Source organism: Drosophila arizonae, chromosome 5, assembly GCF_054131065.1.
Source record: "Drosophila arizonae isolate 15081-1271.41 chromosome 5, UAZ_ARI_1.0, whole genome shotgun sequence".
Classification (NCBI taxonomy): Eukaryota; Metazoa; Arthropoda; class Insecta; order Diptera; family Drosophilidae; genus Drosophila; species Drosophila arizonae.
This window is the reverse complement of record NC_142925.1, coordinates 1,383,074-1,395,756: the sequence shown is the minus strand read 5'-3', so window position 1 is coordinate 1,395,756 and position 12,683 is coordinate 1,383,074. Positions and strand designations below refer to the sequence as shown.

The following is a 12,683-nucleotide window of genomic DNA, read 5'->3' as shown; positions in this document are numbered from 1 at the left end:
CTGCCACTGACCACCTGTGACCGGTCAGCGAGCACACACACACACACATACACACCCAGTCACATATGCATACACACAAATTTCGCTCTCTCTATCTCTGTTTCTTTTCATTTGTGTATTCACGTAGTCAGCCTAACACCCAAGGGCCTGTAATCTTTCAACTACAAAAACACTGAAGAAATAACAAAAAAATAAGTAAAAAATAAAATTATCATATTATGTGCAGGTCTTAACAGCTTAGATACCCTGGAATATAAAAATATTAGTTTTAGCCTGTGCTCAAATATTTGTATAATTTAATTTCATATAACGAGCTTTGGCAAGGCCAACTGGAACAGTTTAGCTCAGCCAGTTTCGTATTGCCCATTGGTCGTATATTTATGTTTAATAAATTACTCCAGTAATTTTTTTTTTATTTAAAAAAAAAATCTTTTAACTAAAGATTTTTTTTTTTTTTTTTTTTTTTTTTTTTGTAATATTATATTTTTTATGAATATTTTAAAACATAAATATATCATTTTTATTTTGTAAGGAATTCAGCTTGCTCAAGCTGGTAAGATATTTTTATTATATTTTCTCTTTTAATAATACATTTAATTAGGTTGTTTAAAATAAATATACAAACAAAAAAAAAATTAGGTTGTTAATATGATTAAAAACTAATTCACGTATTGCTTAATATTTTGTTTACTTAGATCTTTTACGGTCTTGATTCTACTAAATATTATTGCTTTTAATATGCTACATTGCATATAACAGCATATTTTCCTTTTCATAATTTCATACTGAGGTGCTATGAAATATCATATACGGATCCTCATATCTTATAAAGTAAGACAGTAAATTACTTCTAACAGTTTTACTTAGAGGGTATCAAAACGGCAACTCTCTTTTTTCAGACTATGTATATGTATATTTGTACATATATATTTTTTTTTTATTATTATTATTTATTTTTTTTTTTTTTTTATTATTTATTTATTTTTTTTTTTTCTGTTTAACCAACAAACTAAGAACAATTTGAACTTTTAGCGTGTTGTTGTATTTCGCTCTGTTTTTTCATATATATATATTATATATATATAAAATTTTTTTTTATTTTTTTACCCAACGAAACGTATTCATTTATTTCAAAATATACGGTATTCATTTCGGCTGCCCACTTTTTGGCGGCGTTAGCATTTAGGGTCCAGTTCGTCCATTGTGCAGCTGTCACGTCCGTCATCAGCATCAGCTGTCAAAAGCTGCCAAGCCGACTACGTGCCGTGTGCCAGTCTTATATATATTTGTGTGTGTGTGTCTGTGGGTGTGTGTGTTTGTGTGTTTGGGTTTCCAAATGTTTGTTAGTTTTCATTACATGCCACACACACTTTTTTTTTTTTTTGCTGCTGCTGCTGCTGCTGCTCACTCAAATTGCCATCAAGCTGTTTGTTGAATTGTTTGCATTTGACAAATGAAGCTCTGCCCAGCGCTGTCCAGACTGTCCCGCTGCTAATTATATAATTAATTTCGACTGCCTTTCTAATGCGCTTTGCTGCAATCGATTGTTGGACTAAAAGCCTGCGCAAACATTTGCCCTGCACTTGGCCGAAAAAAAGAGCCGCTCACAAAAAGCTTTTGCCAAACAGACACGCCAAAAAGAAAAAATAGACAATGCATTGCAGTTGGGCGTATGCGATGGCATAATGCTCGTTCGTCACACGAAAATGGGTAAAATTTAGATGGGAATAATAGATCTATCGTAAGTCAAGCTAGCCTCAGCCTCAAGTCTATAATGGATATAATTTTAATCTTAAGCCAGATTAGACCAACACTCGAATGCAACGAATATGCTCACATTGCGGTTTCATGAACGTGCATAAAAAATCATTTGATGTGCAAATACTTACGCAAAAGCTGAAACTAAAGCGGGGGAATTACCTAGAGCTGGGACTGCAACAGCAACTGTGTTCAATGTTTGCTCTGTTGCCACATGCCGCATGCCACATGCCGCATGCCACATGCCGTATGCCACTTGCCAAACGCCGCTTGCCTCATTGTCTGCAACTGAATCTCAGTCTAATGACTTTGGCCATTTGAACAGCAACGCCAGCTAATTGAGATAAAATACAATTTAATGCGCATGCTAACGGTTAATTTGTTTTTCTTTTCGTATTCCCTCTTTAAATTGCTTTCTTTACCCTTTTAGTTTGCCAAATGGAATTCAATATGCAATTACGCTATAAATGTAGAGCTTTAAGTTGACTATGGTCTGGCTTTCTCTCTCTCTCTCTCTCTCTCTCGTGTGCTGTATCACATCATAGCAATAGATATCTGAAGAATCTCAATATTTATTTGTATCCCTCTCCCACCTCTCACACCTCTCTATTCGTCTCTCTTTTTCTTTCTATTCGTCTCTCTCTCTTTATTCGTCTCTCTCTCTCTTTATTCGTGTCTCTCCCTCACTCTCCCTCTCTCTCTTTCATTATTCGTCGCTCACCTCTCGTTCTGTCACTGTATTTGTCATTCAATTTTATACTTACTCTAAAGTAACTCTTTTATGTCTATCTCTCTGTCTCTCTCTCTCTCTTTCTCCCTCTCTCTCCTCTCTCTCTCTCATTCTTTCTCTCTTATTCTTTCTTTTAATTTGACAATTTGCTCATCTTCCTTCATTGTCATCGTTTTTTGAAGAGTATTTCATACATTTTTCTACAACTTGTAGTTTCCTCCCTCTTTTCCCTTTCTCTCTCTTTCTTTCTACTGCTGAGGTCTCCTTTCTTTGTCATGGTCCTTCACTCATATCTGCCTTTATCTTAACTTCTTTCCTTTGTTTCCTAATATGAACATATCCCTCTAGCGATTCCCCACATCATCATTTCTAATCCTATTTCTAGAACAATATTTACCCTTATCTCTTTTCTCTTTTACTCTCACTATGGCCATTTCCATCCCACACATTTGCTACTTCATTATTGCACTACAAAGCCAGTCTATGGAATATGTGGATAAATTTGCTTTGGAAAACAAATTAATATGCATTCGTCTGCTCTCGCATCTGTATCTGTCTGGCTATATTAACTCTTTAGCACCTGAAGCTCTCAGTTGGTTCAAATGCCGTTTTGGCCATAAGCACTGCACAGAGCCAAGTTTTGCAATAATAGTTTTTGTGGTTCTTTTGGTTTGCAACACGAAATGTTCATAAGTTGCACGTTGCCAGTTGTTAGTTGCATGTTGCCTACATTTGAGAGCACATTTTGGCAAAATGCAAAACTTGGAATGTGCTAGGATATATCTATGTCTCCTCTACCTCCCTCCCTCCCTCTCCACTTTCTCTATCTCTGTCTCTTTCTATATTCTAATACAGTTCTTAGCAATTATGTTGGCTGCTGCTGCCAGTTGCTCTGGCAAAGCCGCATTAACAAGAGCTCATCGTTCAATGTGTCAATTGCTGCAGCAGCAGCAACAGCAACTTGCAACCAGCTGGGGCAGCAACAGCCACAACAAGTTTTCCGTTTCGTAGCCACATTTGCCAATGACAACTGATACAGAACGTAGCTGTAAGCTGAAAGCTGACAGCTCCAAAACATAAAACATAAAACTGACTGCAACAATTCTCCACCTCTCCACTCTCTCTCTCCCTCTCTCTCTCTCTCCATTGCTCTGCATTTTACTGGCAATATTTTACATCCACAAGTTTGTGTTTTATTATTTTCCAAGCAGCAGTTGTCTTGTTCTATATCTCTATCTCTGTGCGTGTGTGTGTTTGTGTCTCTCTCCCTCTCTCTCTCTCTCTCTCTCTCTCTCTATCTGTGTTGGCCAAACTAACAAGCGGCAAATCGGTTGGCAACACCCGCCGCAACTCTCACACTTCTGTCGCTGCCCTTCCCTCACTTTTACTCGCCCTCTCCCTCTCTCTCTATCCATTTCCCTGTCTCCCTTTCTCCCTCTTAGTTAACCACAAAACCGAAAAACCGTTGGGCACCAATCGCTGCGCATTGCGGTCAACAATTTTGATTGTTTTGTGGCCAAGTTAAAGTTAGCTTGCCAATAACTAAACTGCGGCCGGAAAGCTCTATCTCCACCCTTCCCTACTTGCACCTCCCTGTCCGCCTCTGCGCTCTGCCCTTTGCACTCTGCTTTTCCTTATCTCCTGCTGCTCGCCCAAAATTTTCCCAGCAGTTGCTTCTGTTGTTTGTCTGCGGCTTTGGCTTTATTGGCACGCCAATCAACATTAAACAAGCATAACCAACTATAGATATTCACCTGGAAGTCAGATCATATTTATGGGCACCGGCTGCTAGACTAGCTCATACCCTGTAGCAAACTAGGCTAAAATTGATTAGAGTACAGCATATTGCTTGACTAGCAGCTAAATAATTTGACTTATATTAAGTAGTAAAAACTACTCTCTAGTAATAACTGCTATGCTCAAAATACCCTGGAATTTTCTTATATAGGTTATATATCAAATTTCCATATATGCATGTTGCCTGATCTGAAGATATCATGTAATTAGCATTAAATTTTATGTAATTCACTGAAAAGCTTCCACTGGAAACTCTAATAAACAATGCTCAGCTGCAAGATATCCTGTAATTTTATTATAAAGCTGACAATTTATAAAATATTTTTTATTTTATTTTTACATTTATTTATTATTATTACATAATTATATATTATATTTATTTATTCTTTTATTTATTTATTAATATTTTTAGAAATATAATAATTAAGAAATTAACCTTAATTTATTTTTGAATTTAAAATTCCCTATTATTCATTAGGAATATGTTCCTAAGTTCTTAGTCTCCCATATAGATATACTGATCTGATCTGATCGTGTTATTCAAATGATATATATATCTTTAAGAAGTGCTTCAAATAAATTTGCATAAATAAATAGTGTATAATTCTTATTCTATAGGGTATTTGAGAGTTATATTCAAATGATACAGCTTATTGAGGCTTTGCGGTTTCTCGGAACGCTCCTTATCTATAAAGCAATATTTACACTCTATTAACCATTTAACCAGAGTTAAGCAGCAATTTGACTTGTTGAATGTTAATTATGCATTAATATAGCATGATTAGGCTTAACAGCAATAAATCTGCTTAGAATAATAACTGTTGATAAGCAGGAAGAGTAGAGCTACAATAATTTTCTCATATACAAGCTCAATTCCAATTCAACTCCTATTTGAATCTATCCCTTCAATACTTCAATTCTTCAATAATTCAATAGTTGTAAGTGTGATTATCGGCGCTGATTGTTAATGCATTACAAACGTCTTGTTGAATACGTTATACCCAACTCAGTGGAGACCAATCGCCGCTTGCTGTTAAAAGCCTTTTGGCAGTTTTTATGTTTATGCTGGGGCGCGGTTCGGCAAAAACTTTTCGCTTTTGGCCAAACAGCCAAAGTCTGACTTTGCACTGGCATACATTTTATGCACTTGCAATCAATTTGCGCACATAAATTTCTACCCCGCAGCCACGACGTCTACCCGCCCTCTGCCCCTTCCCTGTGTGGCGCATCTTGTGCACGTCTGCGACATGACCAAATAAAAGCTAAAAGCAAGCATAATGGTGGCTGCTTACAACCCTTTGCTGCAGCAAATAAAAATTTATGAGCCAAAAGTCAAAGTGGCGGGAGGGCAGCAGAGAGAGAACGACACAGCGAGAGAGAGAGAGAGAGAGAGAGAGAGATAGACAGAGAGAGGGAAAGTAAGAAAAATGAGAGCAAATAAAATATTGGCTAATAATCGCATAATAATACCAAAAGGATTCGCATTTTGGCTCAACTCAGCTGAAGCATGGGCATTACGTGGCCATGCCCAAGGGACTAACACACACCAACACACCCACACACACTGTAATTTGTATGCGACCACATTGCGTATACGCAATCCACTTGCTACGCACTGCTAAAACCATTTTCACTTTTTGCAGCTCTGACGCAACTTTGTGGCATTATTGACGAATGGGGTGGAGTTGCGTCTGTGCCGGGGAGGGGTGGTGGGGTCTGTGGGTTCGCCTTCGCTACTTCGGCATTAATAATGACAACTCGTTTACTGCCCCAGCGGCAAACACTCATCAAAATGTAGCTCAATGTCTGACTTAGTGCGGCGAAAGCAAGCACCAAAGCCGGCGCTTAAAGTTGCCTCTGTCCCTCGTCAGCCCTCAGTGCCTCCGCCACCTAATTGTTGTGGCAAGTGTATCAAATAAAATGTTACCCCTGTGGCAGCTGATAAGCCCTTGTCTGCCCTGCCTGTCTCTCAGTCCGTGCGCTAAACCAGCTCACAACTGCAGAGAGTTGCGAGCTGTGAGAGTTGCGTTTAAGTGCAGCTGCCCCCGCTCCTCCTGCTCCTCGAGCTCACCCTGCTCACCCTACTTCCACCTGCCCCGCCTGCCGCTGTTGCAAGTTGAGCGCTCTTAAAAGTTATATACGCAGCCCTATTATATTGTACATAATATCGCACTTCACGGAGCCTAATGACTTTGTCATCATTTTTGGCACTTAGCCGGCTTTTTGGCGCTGTAAACATGGCTAATACCGGCTTAAAGTAGATGCGGAGGATGCGCTCTTTGCATGCAGCTTAAATGAGACTCGCAACTCGTAATTGTTATAAAATGTACAGTGGGCTTACATAAAACTGAATTCACTTACAAGGGCTGTCGGTAATATCTCATAAGTTTACGAATTTTCTCTATGTAATGCTGAAAGAGCATAAAAGATTGTATGCTTCATAATATTTTGTATATAAATGAAGATTACGATATTTTGTATTTAGGCATAAATATCATTAAATAGCGAACTGACAAAAAAGTCTTCAAAGAGGCTTTTTAACTGAGGTCTCATACGTTTTTATACCCTGAACCCATTGAAAATGGGAAATCAGGGTATAATGGTTTCGTTGAAATGTATATAACAGACAGAAGGAGGCGTGGCAGACCCCATAAAGTATATATATTCTTGATAAGAGCGACGGGCTGAGTCGATTTAGCCCTGTCCGTCTGTCTGTCCGTATGTCAATTTCAATTTAAACTTCAGATATAAGAGCTAAAAACTTCAAATTTTTTTTTCAAATGTCGCTGTATACGCAGCGCGGATATCGAGTTTATCTCATTTTGTTATCGATTAAAAACATTATGGAAATTCAGTAATAAAATTATATCTGCAACATCTTTGAAGTGTAAAAGGCGTATTACAAATACTAGACACTTGTACATTTCAATGTTATAATCATGATATGGAAGTTTAATAAATATACCACCCGTCGAATGTCATATCATTCAGCTTATGTCATGCAGTCTCAACACATTTAGTTTCTGGCATAAATTCACTAGGAACCTAAATTAAGAGTTTATATTTTTGTGAATCATATTATGTTTTCTATTTCGTGAGCAATGAGGATGAATTCCTCTACAAGCTTCCATAGTATTCAGTACCTTACACCGAGTGTCGTAGCATTCAGCTTTTGTCATGCAGCTGCCTTAACTCAAGTTTCACGCAAATATGATCAATATTTCCAAATTTCTCATAGATATCGATAAATAGTTATCGAAATTGATATAAAGTTATAGAAACCGATAAACTGTTTACGAAATCGATAAACGGTTATCGAGGAGTGTCGTAGCATTCAGCTTTTGTCATGCAGCTGCCTTAACTCAGGTTTCACGCAAATATGATCAATATCCCCAAATTCGTCATTTATATCGATAAATAGTTATCGAAATCGATAAATAATTATCGAAATCGATAAACAGTTATCGAAATCGATAAATAGTTATCGAAATCAATAAATAGTTATCGAAATCGATAAATAGTTATCGAAATCGATAAAATGCCATCGAGGAGTGTCGTAGCATTCAGCTTTTGTCATGCAGCTGCCTTAACTCAAATTTCATGCAAATTGATCAATATTTCCACATTTGTCATAGATATTGATAAATAGTTATCGAAATCGATAAATAGTTATCGAGGAGTGTCGTAGCATTCAGCTTTTGTCATGCAGCTGCCTTAACTCAGGTTTCACGCAAATATGATCAATATCCCCAGATTCGTCATTTATATCGATAAACAGTTATCGAAGGAGTGTCGTAGCATTCAGCTTTTGTCATGCAGCTGCCTTAACTCAGGTTTCACGCAAATATGATCAATATCCCCAAATTCGTCATTTATATCGATAAATAGTTATCGAAATCGATAAATAGTTATCGAAATCGATAAATAGTTCTCGAATTCGATAAATAGTTATCGAAATCGATAAAATGCCATCGAGGAGTGTCGTAGCATTCAGCTTTTGTCATGCAGCTGCCTTAACTCAAATTTCATGCAAATTGTCAATATTTCCACATTTGTCATAGATATTGATAAATAGTTATCGAAATCGATAAATAGTTATCGAAATCGATAAATAGTTATCGAAATCGATAAATAGTTATCGAAATCGATAAATTGTTATCGAGGAGTGTCGTAGCATTCAGCTTTTGTCATGCAGCTGCCTTAACTCAGGTTTCACGCAAATATGATCAATATCCCCAGATTCGTCATTTATATCGATAAACAGTTATCGGAATCGATAAATAGTTATCGAAATCGATAGATGGTTATCGAAATCGATAAATAGTTATCGAAATCGATAAATAGTTATCGAAATCGATAAATAGTTATCGAAATCGATAAAATGCCATCGAGGAGTGTCGTAGCATTCATCTTTTGTCATGCAGCTGCATTAACTCAAGTTTCACGCAATATTGTCATTGGTCATTTATATCGATAAATAGTTACCGAAATCGATAAATAATCATCAGAGGTGTGTCGTAGCAATCAGCTTTTGTCATGCGTAGCATTCAGCTTTTATCATGCAGCTGCCTTAACTCAGGTTTTCCGCAAATATGATCAATATCCCCAAATTGGTCATTTATATCGATACATAGTTATCGAAATCGATACATAGTTATCGAAATCGATACATAGTTATCGAAATCGATACATAGTTATCGAAATCGATACATAGTTATCGAAATCGATACATAGTTATCGAAATCGATAAATGGTTATCGATAAATAGTTATCGGGGAGCGTCGTAGCATTCAGCTTTTGTCATGCAATCTCAAATCATTTAGCTTCTGCAATAAATTCGCTAGAAGATCAAAGCTATTTCTGTGAATCCCGTATATGTTTTCTATTTCATGAGCAATGAATTTATATTATTCAGTCTTTGGCATTGATGCATTGAGTCTTGTAGCATTCAGCTTTTGTCATGCAGCTGTCCTAACTCAAGTTTCAAGTTTTGTCTTTGTCACATTCGCTAGAAGAGTTGGCCCACAGTTTCAGAGGCATTCATGGGACCTCAGAATGTCGCATATCCCCTTTATATAATTTGAAAAGTAAATTTATGCATCTCTCAATATTATTGTTATCAATTATCATAGCAGCTAAAGAGCCGCTTAAATCAAATCAGTTGAACGAAAATACCCTTTAGCCAAATTCAAATATGCTTGACATGATTATAGAGCTTAAGTCGCGTAATCTCTTTACTTTTATCTTCACACAGGAATACCCCAAATAAACGATGCGAAACTGTTCAAACATAAGCTCTTCCATAAATGCGATTTTTTATATCATTACTGTAGCAGCAGCAGCAGCAGGAGTAGCAGGAGCAGGAGCATTTGCTGCGATTCCCTTAAGACAAATGTCAATGCAGCTTGTTGCGAAGGGCTAATAAAATAAAGCTGATCATTCGCTATATATGTGGGCCAGCTATAGTTTCCTTTTTATAGGTCTGGGCTTTGTGTATTCCCTATATAGGTTTTTGTGGGTTGCTTTTTGCTTCTTTTATGCAGCGTGTGGCAAGTGTAGGGCGAGTGTGTTGCATATCTTTGCGCAATTGTTGTTCGTGTTCAAGTTGTTGCTGTCTTGCTCTTGCGTTTGTTGTTGCACCTGCTCACTGCAACTTGCAACTTTTAACGGTTTGCTAACTGTTGATAAGACCCAAAACTTGGTAACTAGTTTATGTTTGTTTATATACTCGTTCAGCTGTTGTAGAGGAAGAGTATATTGGTTTGTGGGGTATGTTCCCTTGGTTGTCTATAAGATTGGCTATCAGAGTGTCATGATTATAACTATATATATATAGATTATATATGGAATAGCTTAGATTTAATTGGCAACTTTTATTTGACCACTTAAAGGCGTGGCATATTTTTCACTGCCTTACAGCTGCAGTTGTCAAATTTAAGTGCTGATATTCCTTAACAAAGAACAAAACAAAAAACTCTAAAGCTCAAGAAGGTATTTTGTTTCACTACATGTAAAATTTCGTGTAAAGAGTTTCATTTAAGAGAACTTTAAAGAAAGAAAGATGAAACAAAAAACAAGACGGACATGCACAAAATCCATATAGTTGCTCTGCGTGGTATTACACAGTCGTGTATGCCCAATTATGCCACCTTTTTCGCGCAGCTACTTGCGCCGCTATTTTTGTTTTGCTCATTTGGCCGCCTCTCGCTAGCAGCTCGCAGCGCTGACTCTTTAGTGGCACCTTAATTAGAACGCAGCCACATCAGGCTCTGCGCCTGTATTTCCCTTCTCTGTTGCTATCTCTCTCCCTCGCTGCCACTCCCCCTTGCCCTAGTCATGCAAATCGTTGTCTTGTTTACATTTTTAGCCATGAATTTTTGATGGCGTTTGAGCTTAAGCTTTAAACTCGCTTTCTATTTGTATGTGTGTGCGGCATGTAGAAAGCAAAGCGGAAAACACACATTACACAATACGCACACCCATATATATACACACACACACACATAGACAGACAGACAATATGTGTCGTGCCCCATGCGGAAATCACTAAAGGCATTTCCTGTCGCAGCGCCAACAAATGCTGTAAAAATCATGAGAGCAGCACGCAGCTAACATTATGCCGCTACGCTACCTATACTTGGACATATCTATATATGTATGTGTGTGTGTAATATATATATACATAGATAAGCTGAGCACGATAAACGTGCTTAGCGCTGAGCCGAGGTCAATGGGTCGGCGCTTTAAACAGCAGCTGCCTCGGCTGCTGGCAAATGTCAGCCATACTTGTCATAATATGCCCACACTATGCCCAGCAGACACACACACGCACACCACACACATAGCTACTCACACACACACAGCTAGCAAATGCCGCAACACTTTGGCGCAAGAAAAAAATTACAAGACGCAAGACTTTGTCCTATGCATGTGCCTGTGTCTATGTGTGCGTGTGCGTATGTGTGTGTGTGTGTGTGGCATATTTCTAAAAGATGCTCACACACACACACACACAGAGAGACTCCTGCAGCGCAGCCATGCAAAATATGCCCACATTAAATAACTTCAATCTACTCTAAAGAACTTGTTTATGCTGCTGCCCACATCCTACCACGCCCCTTCTGCCAGAATGCTGGCTCATGGGCTGGCGCGCTATTTGACATCTTAGCCAACAGGAATTTATATGGGAATCTGCTTTGAAAGTGTCTGTGAGCATGTGTGGGTGTGCGTGTGTGTATGTGTTGGGGCTTTCACTCTGAATAGTTTGTTTATCCTTTCATTTTTTTCTTCTTATTTTTCCTTTTTATTTTTTTTTTTCTTTTTTGCTTCAGCTTCATCAGGTTCTTTGAGCAGCTGCTTTTTCTTGTCAATTTCTTCATCTCTTTTGGCTTTATCGCTTGACTTTGGCTTCTGCTTGGCTCTGATTTGCATTGTAACACACCAACATATGTATACATATATATATATGAATGTATATGTGTGTATAAACTATATAATATTTGGACTTCGGAGATCTTATTGCAATCTCTTTGCTTTGCTAATGGATTTGAGTGAGCTGACCAAGAGCAATGGAAATCTGGCCAAAGGCGACACATCCGAATGTAAATTGTAATATTTTTTTTCCTCTTTGTTGTAGTTGGCGCTCAAGTCAATATTGATATGAAATAAGCGAGTGAAGTGCAGGCAACGAGGGTGGCTTGAGCAGTATGGTAAGGGGAGCATATGAAGAGCAAATGGAAATTTAGCTTTAGGCTAAATTATATAAAGGAAAATGTTTTTATTGAATATTTATATGCACGTCGGTAGTTTGAAAAGTAACTAATGAAGCCAGTTTTAAAGATAGATATATACATCTCTGTATATAATAATTGGAAAATAATAAAAGTTTTAGGCTAAAATTTTGAATCAAAAATATTATTTAACTTTTTATGTTTAAAATATTTATCCACTTTTCAAGCTAAATAAATTGGCTAGTTCATACTCTCTCTTATTCAATATATCTAAAAATCTGTAAATAAATAAAAAAAAAATATATATATATATATATTTCTATATAAATAACTAAATAAAAACATTTTTGTATATTTTTTTTTTGGTTACATAGTAAATTTTTATTCACGAAAAATGTTTTGTTTTTTCTTGTTTAATAGAAAACTTTACAAAGAATATATAATATCGTAATTATAAAAATAAAGTAATATACATAGTAATCAGAATATATTTAAATATTAAATACCTGTACAATAGAATTGCCTTTGCAATTCCGTTTTCTTATTTTCTTTTTTTTTTTTGGCACAACATTGACTAAATATACAAAAATTTTGGTTTTTCTTTTTACGGCCGTATGAAAATATTTACAATGAGCTGGCAAAAAAAAATTGCTAAACATTTACATTAC

The 12,683-nt window shown here is 36.9% G+C and overlaps 1 long non-coding RNA gene across 1 annotated transcript in view; it reads left to right on the top strand.

The window, feature by feature from the left end:
- LOC149268357 (uncharacterized) overlaps positions 1-12,683 on the top strand; it is a 123,461-nt gene that overhangs the window by 63,830 nt on the left and 46,948 nt on the right. The gene's annotated exons all lie outside the window — the stretch shown is intronic.